The sequence below is a fragment of the Equus przewalskii genome, chromosome 3 (genome assembly GCF_037783145.1).
Source record: "Equus przewalskii isolate Varuska chromosome 3, EquPr2, whole genome shotgun sequence".
In the NCBI taxonomy this organism is placed as follows: domain Eukaryota; kingdom Metazoa; phylum Chordata; class Mammalia; order Perissodactyla; family Equidae; genus Equus; species Equus przewalskii.
In genome coordinates, this window is record NC_091833.1 from 51,975,577 (window position 1) to 51,992,509 (window position 16,933).

At 37.7% G+C, this 16,933-nt stretch overlaps 1 protein-coding gene across 4 annotated transcripts in view; it reads right to left on the reverse strand.

Moving 5' to 3' along the window:
• Positions 1–16,933, reverse strand: part of ARHGAP24 (Rho GTPase activating protein 24) — a 720,487-nt gene that overhangs the window by 549,198 nt on the left and 154,356 nt on the right. For 2 of the 4 annotated variants that reach the window (XM_070614419.1, XM_070614420.1), the window contains exon 2: positions 11,110–11,233. The exons of the other annotated variants lie outside the window; for them this stretch is intronic. The gene's annotated coding sequence lies outside the window, so the exon portion shown is untranslated. The remainder of the gene's footprint in view (positions 1–11,109; positions 11,234–16,933) is intronic. 4 annotated transcript variants of the gene reach the window in all.

Here is a 16,933-nt window from a genome sequence, read left to right on the forward strand (position 1 = left end):
ATGATGGTTGATTCTGAGCTGGACTCCTCCAGCTTATTCACAAGTTGTAGGCCATTTAGTGTCTCAGCAAGGGATTTTGTGGGGAGAGAAGTTTCTATTTGTTCTTCCTTGTATAGTCTAAACATTAGTGTTCATAAAACAGATGTCTTCAAACAGTGCCAGTTAGCTTAAATACAAATATGAAATTAGTTATTTTTAGAGCAGATTCACATATTGCTCTGGTGGGCTGCAAGACTCTGATTTTGAGTAATAATTCATGTTTTAATATGTTTCTAGTGGCTCTCGAATTAGCTTCTCAGCCAAGCATCAGGGACTATTTTTGGCTCATTGGGCTATTAATTCTAAGTACAAAACAAAATCCTATGAGAGAATGGATAAAGAATTTGTCCTTTAAGTTACACAAAGAAGCAAAAATTCCCTCCAGGAAATTAATACTCTAATTATAAACTTTCTGGTTGAGAAAGTCTTGAAAAGCTTTGTGTCTTCTGTGAAGTCCAAAGTCTTTGGTTTGGCTTCATTTAATATTTCCCATTCAGAACATATGGGAATATTCCCAAAACATCAGAGCAGCTGGTCCTTTCGAAATCAGAAAAACTTTTCTTTCTGATGCTACTCACACTGTAGAAAAAAGGAATCCACACTGCTGGCGAAACAGCTGTTCTTATTTCTGAAGGATACGGCAATGGCTGAGGCAACATGTTTTCCTACTTAAATTACAGTTTTGGAAAAGAGAAAGCTCAATCTCTGTTTATAAATTAAGTTGTAACAATATCAGTTCTTTCTTTCAACTTAGCTCATTTAGAATGTTCCCGAATATTGGGAGGATTATCACACAGCTCTATGTTCTAGGTTATCTACGTTCTATGTGATCACAAGAATTATGTTCACATTTTGACTGACTTTCTCATTTACATTTGAATAGTTGACATCTTATAGTAGATACAGCTTTTCTGGAAGTTACTACATGGCACTGCATTTTCTCGCAATATTTATACAGTTGTACGTGCAAGGCACCAAGAAATGTTAGTAACGAAGGAAAAAGAGGCAGTGTAACAAATCGAACAAGCATGTCAGAGTTTAAACAATACCCTAAGTCACATATGCCCTCAGGAACAAAACAGAATTTAATACCCTGGTCTATGCTTTCTCGGTCCAGTGGACACAGGATCATATAAAACCTCAAATGTTTTCCTGACATCTGTCAGTTTTCTTGCACAAAGTGACAAATTTTCCTATGCAAAATGTCCACAATTCAAAATTGAATCTATAGAACTACTCCCCCTTCCTTTGGGGATAGAAGTATACACTTCTTGCCAGAGATGAATAAAGGCTGAAAGGAAAATTTTCTCTGGACGTAAAAAGATGTATTAGAACAAAAGCTGGACAAATATTTGATTAAGAAAATATTTAAAGATCCAAGAATAAAGAATCTCTGTGGCAAGTCCCATCTCCGGCAAGACCAGAGCAACATGGCAGTTCTATGTCACCACATAATTGATATCTGTAGGACAAAAAAAGGTTTGCTACTGATCAGTAAATTCCTACATCAGATTTCCTAGTTATTGGCTTAGCAACGGAATGGAAATTATTTTCTTTGCTGATCCACTTAATGCATTTCATCTCGCAGTGAAAATAACTAACAACTTTTAAGCTTCAAAGATAGCCAAAAATGGAGTCAAAGGCTTTACAGATACAATTGACTTTAATCCTTGCATTATGCATATGGAGTTGGTGAAATTACTCCATTTTACAGATGGGCAAGCGAACTTGGAGAGTTTTATATTATTTCTCATCCATCTTAAAATTCTTCTGGAGGGATAATATGATATATACCTTTGATATACAGTCTTATCTTATTCTCTAGAGTGGTTAGCAACATCTGAAGCAACGGATTGGGAAAACACAGTGGGTCAGCGCTGTGAAAGACTAATCAAAAGCCACAATCCAGAGGTTGTTCCTTTAAATTCTTCATTTATCTTTAGGTAAAACCAAAGCTTTTGTTAATTAGCATAACAGAGGATACTAACATTTACCAAAGAATTGCAAGCGACCAAACTGGTTTAGGTCAGTTCATAAGAGCAGTTTCTCAACTTGGTCACAAAGGCATAGCTGGGATGTGAACATAAGTTTTCCTGACTCAAAGACCCTTGCTTTGAACCACTGTGTTTAATCCCTCTGACCTTTTCTTCCATCAGCATAGAACAGTGTGCTCGTTGTATTGAACCTTGATTGCTAAGTGAATGATATACAAGAAAAGTAAAGGGGAAAGGCAAGGATCATCCACCCAGGCTGTCACACAAGTGATCTCACCACACAGTTCTTATCTTGGTGAATCAGGATCCTAGCCCCTTCTCCAGTCTCCCACACTTGGCATCTATATTAGTTTGGTAGGGCTGCCATAACAAAGTACCGCAGACAGGGGGGCCTAAACAACAGGCGTTTATTTCCTCACAGTTGTGGAGACTGAAAGTCCAAGATCAAGACATCAGCAAGGTGGGTTTCTCCTGAGCCTCTCTCCTTGGCTTGTATATGGCTCTCTTATTGCTGTGTCCTCACATGGCGTTTTCTCTATGTGCTCACATTCCTGGGGTCTCTGATGGGTCCTAATCTACTCTTTTTATAGGGACACCAGTCAGATTGGATTAGACCTCATTTCAACTTACTTACCTCTTTAAAGACCCTATCTCAAAATACAGTCACATTCTGAGGTATTAGGGATTAGGGCTTCAACATACGAATTTTGAGAGGGACACAATTCAGTTCGTAATAGCACCTTATCAGTCTCCCAGTCCAGGACGTTCTGCTGTCCCTGCCTCTTCACTGGCATTTTTGCTCCCTTGATTTAAGGCCTCAACACATCCTGCCTACCCAGTGTAACAGTCTCCCCGCATCCCGTCTCACACACATCCAAAGCATTCTTTACACCAGTGCCCTGCTGACAACTTTTGATCAAGCCTTTCTTTTGAGAATGTATCCCAAATATATACAGATACATTTATATATCTATAATGTATGTTTAAGATTTTCATTGATGTATTAAATATTTCTACATCCTAATTTAATTTTTGGTTTAACAGGATGATAAACGTGATTCTCTTTGTTTACTCTCAGCTCCAAAGGTTGAGAACTACTGCAAAAGGAAACCAATACCTAAATCCCACAGAAAGCTGCTAAATCACTTAAAAGAATGTGTGAAGAGATGAGAAAACCTATTCATCAAGAATTGGAGATCGCATCTCCAGTTACGGAAAGGTTAGAATTCATTTGGTGTTCCAAGGGTGCTATGGAGTGCCCCCCACCTTCCAGGAGGAGGTGTTCCCCCATCTCCCAAGCCAGTTGAGAAGTGCTCTAAGGACACTAGTCCGATAGGTAAACAGGTATCTAGGAGTTTAGGGAGATTAAAGACTAGTATGAGATGCTAAAGTTATATCAGCCCAAGACAGAAGAAGAGAGATGGAGAAAGAATGTGTGTGTGTTCGTGTGTGTGTGTGTTTGTGTGTGTGTGTGTGATGGACAGAGAGAGAGAGGGAAAGACAGATTGAAAGAGAGAGAGAGAGAGTTAGAGTGAGCTAGAGAGAGGGGACTGTCTTGGGAGTGAGCTGCATTTTCACTTATGCTGAGGGTGAAAGTGAGTATACATACGGACAGGATGGGAGAGAGTTGGCCTGGAAACCTCTTGAAAGGGTTTCCACTCAAAAGGGCTAAAGTAACCCTGCAGAGGGTGGATTTCTAGGAGTCTGATGGGCTAAGGAAGGGTGTAGCAAGCGGCCTGCTGGAGCAAGACAGGGGAGTAGTCTCATGCAGTCCAAATTGCAGCTGTAGATTCTAAGAGGGTGAATCTCCAGGGAAACCTCAAGAGCACCTCATGACAGCGAGTCCACGTGACCCCAGAAGGTTTAAAGCCGGATCACAGTGTACTCAGCATGCCTCCATCCGTGATCCACTCCAACCCCAGTGCGTGGAGAGGCAGAGAAGGAAGAGAAGAACAAGACCAGAACAGAGGAGAGGCTTCTGCCCTCCAGCTTCCTAGCCTGAAGAAGACTCAATGTAGAGGAGAAGCAAGCTTTAACTTCAAATGAAAGTGTCCTTTAAATTATTGTGGGCACTTGGCATTCTAACTCCCAAAAGGATACTGTACTTTTCCCTAAAAGTGAGAGAAAAGCAATGAAACCTGCACCAAATTTCATCCTGTGTCAGGAAAAGAACCAGCCCACAGAGCAGGTTAAAAAGTGAGAGAAAGATAAAGATTCTTTCCAGTGCTTGCCATCAAATTGAGCACGACCTAATAGTTTTATTATTTTTAAGATACATAATAAGCATAAGTACAAGTTTTAGTATGTCCTTCTCAGTGGACCCTACATCAGAGACCACTGCCCCACTGACCACATGGTTGATTTTCTAGGCTGGGATGATCAAGTTACTGCCCAGCTTAAAATCCTAGATGTGTTCCCATTGCCTGTGGCTGAAATCTAACTTTGATAAGGGCACGCAAGCTCTGTAAGCTTTTCAGGCCTCCTCTGCCTACCCACTTGCACTTGAAATTTACCAAAATGCATGCAATTCCCTGTACCTGACATGAAAGACATCTTTCTGCACCTTTGCTCGTGCCATTCCATTGAATTTCCCTTTTTTATCCCATTCCACACTCAGTTTTTATTTTTTTTTAAAATATAGTTCAGATGGTACTTTCTCTAGCCTCTCTGCTTTGCTTGCCCTTTGCCTGTATACCTCACTTCCACAGAGTGGTATTTGCCCCCATTACTCTCATGGTTCTTCATACATCCTTCTTGAGATTTATTATTATTCTCTCTATTCATTTATCTACCTTCCCCACCAGATCACGAATTCCTGGCAGTAGGATTTGTTCATGCTCATTGTCATGTCCCAAGTTTCACGTACAAAACCTGGTTCCAGTAGGTCCTTAACAGGTAACTATTAAGTGAGTGAAAGTTACAAGCATAGCATTTGGACTGTAAATATTTCTCCTTCTACTACAACTTCGACCACAAAGTTCTTCAGCTTCTACTACAAAGATAAGCAGTATGGATTTTTGGCTTTTATGTTTGTTCTTTGTCATTTTATCATTTTTCAAGAGACTGAATAAATATTTTTTTTGGCAGAACTCCATATATGTACAATGATTGCTCTGAGTTTGAACTAACAGAATTTGATAACTGAAATACACAAAAAAATTTTCATATTATCCAGAAAATCCAATAAAACTGCTTCTGAATTCCTAAATCCAGGCATGTTACACATAAGGTAGCTAAACTTTACAAGGAATTTCTTCTTTGATCTTTGTTTCAGTTCATTTTTTTAACTCCTGAGTAAAAAGAATAATAATAAGGCTCCTTTTGACACTGAGTTGTCAGCGCCTCTTAAGACAGATTTTACCCAGCAAGACAGCATTGAGGACAAAAGCTTGTTTTGAGACACACTGTCTGTGGGATGGTTTATTTTAAGCCATGATAATGTGATATTAGCAGGTGGTTATTCATAGAGGCATTGATCAATATGTGTTTGCTCCCGACAGCATCAAAGCACCAGCTCTGCCCATTTCTCTCCACCCCTTTCCTCAGTCTCGGTTCACATACAAAGTCCCTGGCACCTTGCACATTACAAAGGCCTAATGCAGTGTTAGTTCAGTCTCTGCAAGGTTGTACTGAGCACAGGCCCTTGTTGCTCAGTAAATGGAAGACATGTCACTTCAAAACATTTGTAGATTGTCTTAACAATTTATCTAGAGTGAGGAGAAGTTCTGCAGGCTATCAGCAATAAAATTGGAAAGAAAAGTGAATTTTATTAGCACTAAAGTCCAACAGCTCACAGGGAAAAAGAGCAGGTTGGAGTAAATGGCTTCAAGATGCTTGACTTCTCTCCCCTCTCAAGACAGAGGCTCGAGTGTATTTCACATGAGAACCAGATTGCTTTTTCATCAACCAAGTACATACCACTTAACTGTCGGCACTCAAAAATTCACAAATTTGACTCAGTCTTACTACCATTATAATAATAAAAAAGAAGCAAATATAGTAATATTATGAAAGGAGCAAAAAATTTTAATTAATTGTAATGCTTAATGATTGCCAAGGTACAATGAGGGGATCCCTTTAAAACATAGCTGTTCAGAGTAGGAATTTTTAAAAACGTAGTATCAAGAGACAAAAATACTAATACTTTTCACCCAAGAATCGCACATATAGGAATCTGGCCTAATGGAAAAAATATTTACTTGAAACTGTGTTCATTACAATGGTATTTACAGTGATGAGAATGACTGCATAAGTTAAGGTACACGTATCAGACATAATATTCAGTTGCTAATGTTTTGAAGAGTGATAAACAAGATTATTTCAATGACCACTATATGCCAATGGACTCAATCCTTGTAACCACCCTGTTACATCTCAGCTATTGTCATTCCCCATTTTACAGTTAGTAAGCGGAGACATAGCCAGGTTAGTGTGCCCGCAATGCCATACCTTGTCAGAGGTAGAGCTGAGGTTTGGGCCCCGATCTCCTGGCTCTCTTATTTACACACTTCACCATCACACCTGCATGAATTAGTTTGCTAGAGCTGCCATAACAAAGCGCCACAAACTGGATGGCTTAGAAGGAAATTTATTGTCTCAGAGTGTTCGAGGCTGGAAGTTTGAAATCAAAGTGTTGGCAGAGTTGGTTCCTCCCAAGGGCCATGAGAGAGAATCAGTTTTATGCCTCTCCCCTAGTTTCTGGTGGTTTGCTGGCAACCATTGGTATCGTTTTGCTTGCAGAAGCTTCACCCTGATCTCTGTCTTCATCCTCACGTAGCACGTTCCCTGTGTGAGTATCTGTGTCTAATTTCGCTTTTTTTGTAAGGACATCAGTCATATTGGATTAGGGGCCCATCCCACTCTAGTATGACTTATTTCCAAATAAGGTCACGTTCTGAGGTACTAGGAGTTAGGACTTAAATATATGAATTTTGGTGGGACACTAGTCAACCCATAACACCATAGTTTTTGATCATATTAAAATTCACACAATAAAAGGGTAAGTGAACAAAAGCTGAAAATAAAAATCTATACTCTGTGATCGCAGTTTGAAAATATACACACTGGGAGGTGGGGGCAGAGAGGAGATACACCAAATGATAACATCGTAGGTCTTACACTTTTCTTTATCTTCATTTTATTCTACAATAAGCATTTAATACTATTTTAATCATTTAAAATCCAATAATGATGTAATCACATCTGAAAAGAAATAGAAATATTTTTCCAAATTTATTAAGTCTATTTATATGTGTGGTCCCAAAGAGCTATGTTAGGCACTTGTGTATTCAGGTCAGGGCCACATCCTCGCCCAGAAGCTTAACTTCAGTGTCCACCTTCCCTTCTCTACATCCTCCAAATTACCATGTTTTGGTGCCATGTCCTTCCCCATCCTATTTTCTCAGCTTTTCAAAAAATAACAACTTGCTGCTCTGTGGCTTCAGTATACTATCTGATAGGACTCTTGAGATATGGCTCAAACAATCAAACAGATACATTTTGAAATCTACAAAATCTCTCCCCATGGTCTCTAAAGTGAGGTGGATGCTCCTCAAGTATTGTGCAAGACAATGCATTTACGATGTGAGGACAATACAAAGACTTCTCTTAATATTTAGATACCGATAGTCAGCACATAGGTTGGTACTCTCCTCTCGCTCAGTTTACACGCAGGTGTGCAGGATTCAGGTACACTATTTAAGTATCCTCTGGGTAGAATGGGACAGACAGAAGAGTGGATCATGGGAGCTGTATTTGTTTCCCAGGGCTGTTATAACAGATTACCACAAAGTTGTTGGCTTAAAATAACATAAATGTACTCTTTCACAGTTCTAGGGTCTGAAATTAAGGTGTCAGCACAGCCATGCTCCCTCCAAAGGCTGTGAGGGAGACTCTTTCCTTGCCTCTCCCACCTTCTGGCAGCTATTGGCAATTCTTGACATTTCTTGGCTTGTACACACGTCACTCTAATCTTTGGTTCTGTGTTCCCATGGCCTTCTTCCTTGTATCTTTCTCTGAGTCGTCTTCTTTTCTGTCATGTATAAGACATCCATCATTGGATTTAGGGCCCACATAATTTAAGATGATCTCATCTCTAGATCCCTATCTTAATTATATTTGCAAAGACCCTTATTCCAAATAAGGTCACATTTTGAGGTTCCAGGATGACATATCTTTTGGGGGACCACTAATCAATGATTACATGGACCTAAAATGTTATCTTGCTTTCAGACTAATGAAATACCTTTCAATATACATGAGCATGGTTAGCTGGATTTATAGATCATATTATCTAGTTTTAACCAAGTTAATCATCACAAGTTGACAAGTGGATCAAAAATTTCAGGAAAAATAGCAAGAGTTTTAACACAGTAAGAATAATGCAAGCCCAAGAGAAAAACAAGAAAATAGAAAGGCTGACGCTTCTTCCATCCTTTATATGAGCTCTTTAGCAGCCATAGAAAACTACAAAGACACAATCATACCTAACAAGAAGTAGAATAAAATCTTTGTAATTAGTAACAAGTTTATTTGAAATATGGATTTACATCTACTACCCTTAACTATAAATCATTTAAATAGTGTTCCTTGAGATTTTCTTTAATGACGGCCTGAAGTCACCACAATTAGTAAGAACATATTAAAACTAAGCACTCAGAACATGAAAATATAGATCCATAATTTTTGAGTCATGTTTAAAATCACCTTTAATTTTGCAAAATTTACTAAATTTCATGATGGACATAAAATTCCCTTTTGCAGTTCCTCACCAACAGAAAAAATTCTAAAAGCCACATACTACTTAGGAAAGCCTTATTCTTCTTTTCCTTGGTAAAAATTAGCTGAAGACACACACACGCACAAACACACACACACAATGGAGACAAGATAATAAATAATATCCTTTCCTCTGTGAGTAGATGGCTTAGGAAGATGTATAAAACACAGATCGGAAGATTGGAAAAAGCAAGAACTGGGACAACAATCTCCACATGGTAATATGCTTTCTCTAAAGTTAGACAAAAGTATAGGTAAATCTAATATGACAGTGTCCTGTACTTGCTAGATTCTGCTTAAAAAAGAAAATACATCAAAACTAACTTTTTGTGCACCACAGAATTAAAGATGTGTCATGAAAGATAGATCATTGACAGAAAATGAGTTCTTTAATTTTTTTTAAATAGTGTGTTTTCCCGCAAAATTTAAATTACAATAATGGAGCAATTATTTTGCCTGGAATAAAGAAAGAATTATGAGGAAAAGTTACAGAGATAGTGCCACACTTTTAGTCCATTCACTTCATTGTTCATAGGCAAGCTATAGCAGCCCAATAAAAGCCAGCAGTATACAGAGTACTGTAAGAAGTCACTGATGGAATTCCTTTCTTTAAAGGCGTCTAAAATACAATAGAGTTCTTATAATAATACCTCAGTGATGAGTTGGGGAGGGAGCAAGAGAATCTGTTATGCAACCCAGTGATGTATTTGTTATCTTACATCAAAGTCTTAAAAGAGTTATTAAACTAAAGACGAGTGGTGCATTTTTTGGTTAAAAGAAGACATGTGTTCCAAATTTGCTGAGATGTTCCATGGTCAGCACCATATGACACCTAGCAGATAATTTCAAAATAATAATAACTATGTAATCTGTCCACTCAACGTAAAGGTGAAGTTTTAATAATGAACAATCAAGAAGCTGCTTTTTAAAAAAGATGAGAAGAGAGTTGTTTAAAATGATTGTTTTTAAGTGTTTCTACATCTGTATGCATTTGTTACAAAAGGAATATAATATGATTTGTACCATCTATAAAAACTCATATTTGCACACTTTAAAAACTTCAAAGCATTCTATAAAATACCTGATCAGTACTCCTCAAAACAGTCAAGATCATCAAACCCACGGAAGGTCTGGGAAAACAAGGAAAGTTAACTGTCACAGTCTAGTGAGCCTAAGGACTAATGTCCTATCCTGGAACAGAAAAGGGATGTTAGGTAAAAACTAAGGAAATCTGGAAGTATGCACTGTAGTTATAATATATTAACATTGGTTCATGAGTTGTGACAAACGTACCATACCAGTGTAAGATGATGACAATAGAGAAACTTGAGGGCAGGCTACTTGGGAACTCAATGTACTCTCTTTGCAACATGTCTGTAATTCAAAACGATTCTAAAATTAAAGTTTATTTTAAAAAAACACCTTGTAATCAACATTTTCTAACCTGTTTATTAATCTTTTAAACAAGAAGTTGCTGTGGGTTTTGGACTCATGTATTAAATGTAGAAAAATGCAGCATCCTCTGAGTAATTTGAAAGAAAATTTAGTAACGAATATCAGGGAATTTACTAGCCAAAATAAAAACATTTGCATAATTAGTATCTGGGATGAAAATGAAAGTCAGGATTTAGTAAATACAGCTAACACTGCACTCCTTCCATTTGCATCCGGTTATCTCTGTGAGGTATCGCTAACCTACGATAGAAATTAAAAACTAATATTCAAATAAAGTGAACCAGATCTTCAAATCTCTGTATGAAAAATTGTAAGCCAAAAGTTTTAAAATAATGGGATATTCAATTACCTTGCTCACAGTAAATTATTATTATATTACTGAGAGTAAAGGATTCTTATCATCATTCCGTTAATAAATTACAAATAAAAAGTAGTTTATAATCATTATATTTGATTTTCCGCACATCCATTTTCATTTCTATCTCTGCATATGTTTTAGAATACATATATATTACTTGGATATATTGGTGGCTCATGTCCAAAATTTTTCACAGATAGAGTATGCAATCAGAGGATTTGGAAACCACAGCTCTATCTTATGGACCACTAACTGATGGCATTTCATTCTGCTGCAGTGGCATCTACGTCATTGAGATCATGTTTGTCTCTAGACCATATCTTGGCTCCTTATTAACTTTGAGCTCCTCCAAAAGCACACATTAAAATAGCAGAAATTTTATTTGTATGCAAAGATTATATATGCAGCGTTAGTTATTGATGTTTTAATAAAAACTAAACATTTAATTCTAAGCAAGGCAAAGCATAGGTGAAAAAAGAAACTTACTCTAAAAGGAGCCACTCCAGAACACAATATAAACGGTTGAAGGACAGTATATTGGACTCTGTTTGTGCTCTAGCTTCCCTCAGTGTTCCTTCTATACATCCACAACCATCTCCTCCTGTATGACCTGTGGGAAGGAGGGCCACATGAGTTTCCATCCCAACTGAGACACTTTGGAGAATAAAAGTGAACTCTATTAACAATTACATCTGGACAACAAGGGTAAACTTGGATTATCTCAGGTGAACCTATTAATGAGCTAATGTAGCTTAGTAGTCATATGCAGAAACTCTGAGGCCCACCCTGCCATTTGAATTGATGGTTCAAATTCAATCTCTATGCTTAACTAATTGTACAACCTTGGCCCACTTAGCCTTCTGTGCCTCACTTGTATAGGAATAATAATAATGCTTACTTCGTAGAGATTTTGTAAGGATTTCATGACTTAATACAGGTAAAACACACAGACAATGGCTGGCCCAGCAAAGACTCAGTAGACATTCTTTAACTAGCTGTGCAGAACTCCCCTCCCCAGCAAGTGGAGTGCCCCGGTCTCATACCACTTGACCACTCCAGAGGTGCTGCACTCTGCACTGTAGTAACATATCTATGTGCCCACCCCTCCCATGGGTGTCTGAAACTCTACAGGGAAGAGACCATATGTGCCTTGTTACCTCCGTATTCTACAACCATCCTAATGTCTGATGTGCAGTGAGTGCTTTTGAGTGGATAGACCTACACTTTTAATGTTTAAAGGTCTTGGTAAAAGTCTGAAAAATGAATTCCATTGAAAAATGGAAAAATAACCTCTGACTAGTCTATAAATTCCTTGAGAAATTTTTAGACATGTCTTATTTTTGACCTTCAGGAACAAGTGCCTTGAAAACTCCTCAATAAATATTTGTTGCATGAATTAACAGGGGTGTACTTCACTGAGTCACCTATTCAAATATCTATTGAGCATCTTCTGGGCACCACAGACAGAAGAAAAACAGGAAAGAATCTGTCTTCATGGAGTTGATATTTTAGTTGGACAGACAGACAATAAACAAGCTGTGTAGTAAGAAACTGAGATACTGAAGTAAATAAGGTAGAGAAAAAAGTGAGGGCAATTACTGTAGGGTCTTAGTGGTAGGGTGGCTATGCCTCCTAGTTTTCCCAGTACAATCCTAGTTTATGCCTCTTATTCCAGCATAATTCTTATTAGCTCCCCTTTCACTTTCAAAGTGCCCAAATATGGAAAATAAGTCTTAGGGTCATTCTACTAGAGTCATGGCAATGACTTTTACTCTGCAATGGAAGACATTTTTGTTACTCTACTGAAAATAGATGAAAGAAGCAAGTTCAGACATAGGAAGACATAGGAAGCCTCCAAGTAGGAGGCTATTGCAATGATCCATAAGAGAGAAAATGGTGACTTGGATTCCAGTGGTAACAGTGGAATTGGTGGGAAGATCAAATTTTTTATATATGCTGAAGATAGAGCTACCAGAATTTGCTGATAGATCAGACAGAAATCCCAAGTGAAAACTAAGAGAGAATCTAGAATAGCTATGAGGATTTGGGGCTGGGAAATATGGATGAATAGAATTACCACTTACTAGGACGAGGATGGCTATGAGAAGAGCAGTTTTAGGGGAGGTTTGAGATGACTTTAGGACATGTTACATTAGAAATGTCTATCAGAAATCCAAGTGGTGATATAAAACAGGTATCAGATTTACAAGTATGGAGATCAAAGGAGGGGTCCAAGCTTAAGTTATAAATTTGAGAGATAGCAGCAAGTAGAATGTGCTTAAAATAAGAAGACTGGATGAGTTTACCAATGGAGAGGGTAGTAACAGAGAAAAAAAATCCACTCCTGCTTCCTAAACTACTTCCTAAGTGGAGGAGTTAGTGAAATGGGGAGGAAACCACAAAAAAACTGAGAATTGATGGTCAGAGGGGTAGAATGAAAACCATGTATGTGTGGTGTTCTGAATGGCAACTAGAGAAATGATTTCCAGGCTGCTGATAGGTCAAGGAAAAGAAGGACTGAGAACTGACTATTGGCTTAACAATGTTGAGGTTATCGAGGCATTGATAAAGGCAGTGGGCTCAAGACAGAATGGGAAGAGAGAAGACAGTGATAGCATGCATAAACAGCTCTTTCAAAGATGAGAAACAAAAATAGAGAAGTATCATGAGAGGGAATGAGGTCAGGAAATAGTTATTTTTGTTTTTTTTTTAAGATTGGAAAAATAATGGCGTATTGGCATATTAATGAGAATAATTCAATACAGAGTAGAAACTGACAATGTAGAAGTGAGAAAAGAGTTGTTGAGGAAATGACTTTGAGTAGGTGAGAGGCAATGTGATTTAGTAGACAAATGAAGGGATTAAGCCCTAAGTAGGAGTGTGGAAAGTTAATCCAAGGGAAAGCAGCACATATGACCACAAATGAAGGTAGGTGGATAGGTGGGATCTTGTGGAATTTCTGATTGTTTTTATTTTTTCAGTGAAATGAGAATCAAGGTCATCAACAGGGAGTAAGGATGGGAGAGGGGATACTGGAGGCTTAAGGGAGGGGAAAAAGTATTAAATATTCATTTGTGAGGACTGAAGAGTGATTGGATAAGCAATCGTAAACTTGAATAGTGTGGTAGGTTGTACTAATGTAAAAACATTCAGTGCCCTTTCCTACTAGCTCCTCCTTACCATGCTTGTCCTTGCAGCAGAATTATAATTCCCACCCCAATGGTGCTAAACTTGGCCAAATGACATTCTTTTGATAATGAAATATAAGCAGAAGTGGCATGTAGCACTTCAGAAGAGAAGCTTTAAACATCATGTGGTTCGACCATCTCTTCTTTCCTTCTGCCATGGGTACAGCAGCAGCCCCAGGAAGGAGCTGTTCCATTAGCGTACTCTCAGAGTAGAGAGTCAAAGGTGATCCACAGTGTACATCTAAAGTAAATGAGAAACAAACCTTTATTGCATCCACTACTGAGATTGTGAGGTTGTTTGATACCACAGTATCACTAGAAAAAATTGGTTGCTACAGGCAGAATTCAGGGCTCAACTGAAACTACCATCATGCATATACAGTAAGACCTATTGGCATGGCTGTGGGTTTTTTCCCCAGCCACATTCATCTGTGTGGAGGCAGGCCTGGCATAGGGATGCATAGTAGAATTTAAACAGAGTTTTGTCATCAGAGTGTGTTTAAGGAAGCAAAAAAATGGGCAAGGGATTTGAGAATGTCGCAAAGAAGTAGTTATCATAATTGACTACAAAGTTTAAGGGGGAAATAAGAAATTGAGGGCACTGAAGAAAAGTAAAAAGGTGCTAGGGAGATGGATTGAAGGTCTTGGTGGGAATGAAGGGATTTTTGGAGTTGAGGTACTGAAGGGAGTGAACTGAAAATACAGAAGGTTGTGGTCAGAGCATGGGATGTTGCTTCTCTGGAAGAATGGCTGTTACTGGTGACAAGCTCTAAAGAGTGCTACTCAAAGGACGGTTGCAGAGCAGAACTAATCTGTGAACTTCATATGGGTCCACAATGAGATAAATGCAGAAATTCAGAATAAACAAGTAGAAAATTCAACAGGAATTTGACAGTGCCATGACACCCAAGCATTTGATCAGTGGGCTTGCATTTTTTGCATCTACATTTTTTTCTAATTTATTTTTATTTCATTTTCCAAAAGCATCAGTCTATGATGAATTAAACATTACAAAACAAAAAGAGGTCATTAGGCTCACATGTGAGGGGATGGAATATAATTAGTTTTTGGGTGGTGAACGTGATGTAATCGACACAGAATTCGAAATGCATTATAATGTACATCTGAAAGCTATATAATGTTATAATCCATTGTTACTGCAATTAAAAAATTAAAATTAAAAAATACATAAAAAGGGAGTTTTATCTTTCTAGACAGTTTCAGAAATTTGATCAATGGCAGAAGTTGTCAACTTTCTGGTTTCTGGACCCCTTTATATTCTTAAAAATTGATAGAAAAAGTATTTTTATGTAGATTATATCTATTGATATTTACTGTATTAGAAATTATCACAGGAATTTTAAAAATATTTAATTCAATTAAATTAATGATAAACCTAGTAAATGTTAACATAACATATTTTTATAAAAAATAACTGTTTTTCAAAACAAAATCATTAGTGATGAGTGGCATTGTTTTACATTTGTTCACATCTCGCCTTTTTTTCAAATATTTGCATACACGTTTTATTTTTTTATTTTTTATTCATTTTTATTTTTATTTTTATTTTTATTGAGGGAAAAAAAATAAAGATTTATGTAGAACCAATCTTCAAAATAGTTCCTTTGTCTACCTCTGATCCGTCTCTTATTCTTTTATTTATTTATTTATTTTAATTTCAGATGTACATCATAATATGTTTCTAATCTGTGTAGATTACATTGTGTTCACCACCTGAAAACTAATTATAGTCCATCCCCTCACATGTGAGCCTAATCACCCCTTTTGTCCTCCTCCCTCCCCCCTTCCCCTATGGTAACCACCAATCCAATCTCCATTGCTATGTGTTTGTTTGTCATTGTTTTTATCTTCTACTTATGAGTGAGATCATATGGTATTTGACATTCTCCCTCTGACTAATTTCACTCAGCATGATACCCTCAAGGTCCATCCGTGTTGTCACAAATGGCCGGATTTCATCATTTCTTATGGCTGAGTAGTAGTCCATTGTGTATAAATACCACATCTTCTTTATCCATTCGTCCCTTGATGGGCACCTAGGTCGCTTCCAAGTCTTGGCTATTGTGTATAATGCTGCAATGAACATAGGGGTGCAAGTATCTTTATGCCTTTGTGTTTTCAAGTTCTTTGGATAGATACCCAGCAGTGGAATAGCTGGATCATATAGCAGATCTGTCCTTAATTTTCTGAGGATACTGCTTTCCATAGTGGCTGCACCAGTTTGCACTCCCACCAGCAGTGAACAAGGGTTCCCTTGTCTCCACATCCTCTCCAACGTTTGTTGTTTCCTGTCTTCTTAATTATAGCCATTCTGACCAGAGTGAGGTGATACCTCGTTCTAGTTTTGATTTGCATTTCCCTGATAGCTAATGATGTTGAGCATCTTTTCATATGCCTCTTGCCCATCTGTATATCTTCTTTGGAGAAATCTCTGTTCAGATCCTTTGCCCATTTTTAAATTGGATTGTTGGTTTTTTTGTTGTGTGCACATCTCTTTAATGTTTGGCTAAATAGAAGGCAGCTGGATTCTCATATCCATTTCTATATTCTATATGTTGTGATATTACATGTCAAGTAGCCTTTGGAAAACATTGTACACTCCTGAGAGAATGAGAATGAAAAAGGCAAGTAACATCTGAGCAATATTATGAAAATAATTTTTAACCCATGGCTCCCCTGAAAGTGTCTTGGGGACCTCAGGGTACCGTGAACTACACTTTGAGAAGTGTTAGTCCAGGGTATGGACAATGGAATGAGTGTCTAAGGCAAGATGTAAGACAAAATGATTGGAGGATACAAGTTCAAGAACCTGAGAGGCCAGAGTATTAGAAATCACCAACAATCGTGGCAGGAATTGTGTTGAAGAGAATGGCAGTGTGCCAAGAGCTAAAAACCTTCAAGGTATAAGGAGGAGTAAAGCAGAAAAGGGGTAGGCCCTGGATGACAGCACAGATGCGTAGCAAGCGTAGGGTCTTCCTTCAGAAGTTATGAAATTTGAACAAAACCATTAACATTAAGTGTTCAGCTTAATAAAAATCAGGAAAACTAGTTAATTCAACTCTTTACAGAGCATTAAATATGATAATGCCAAAAGAGATCTA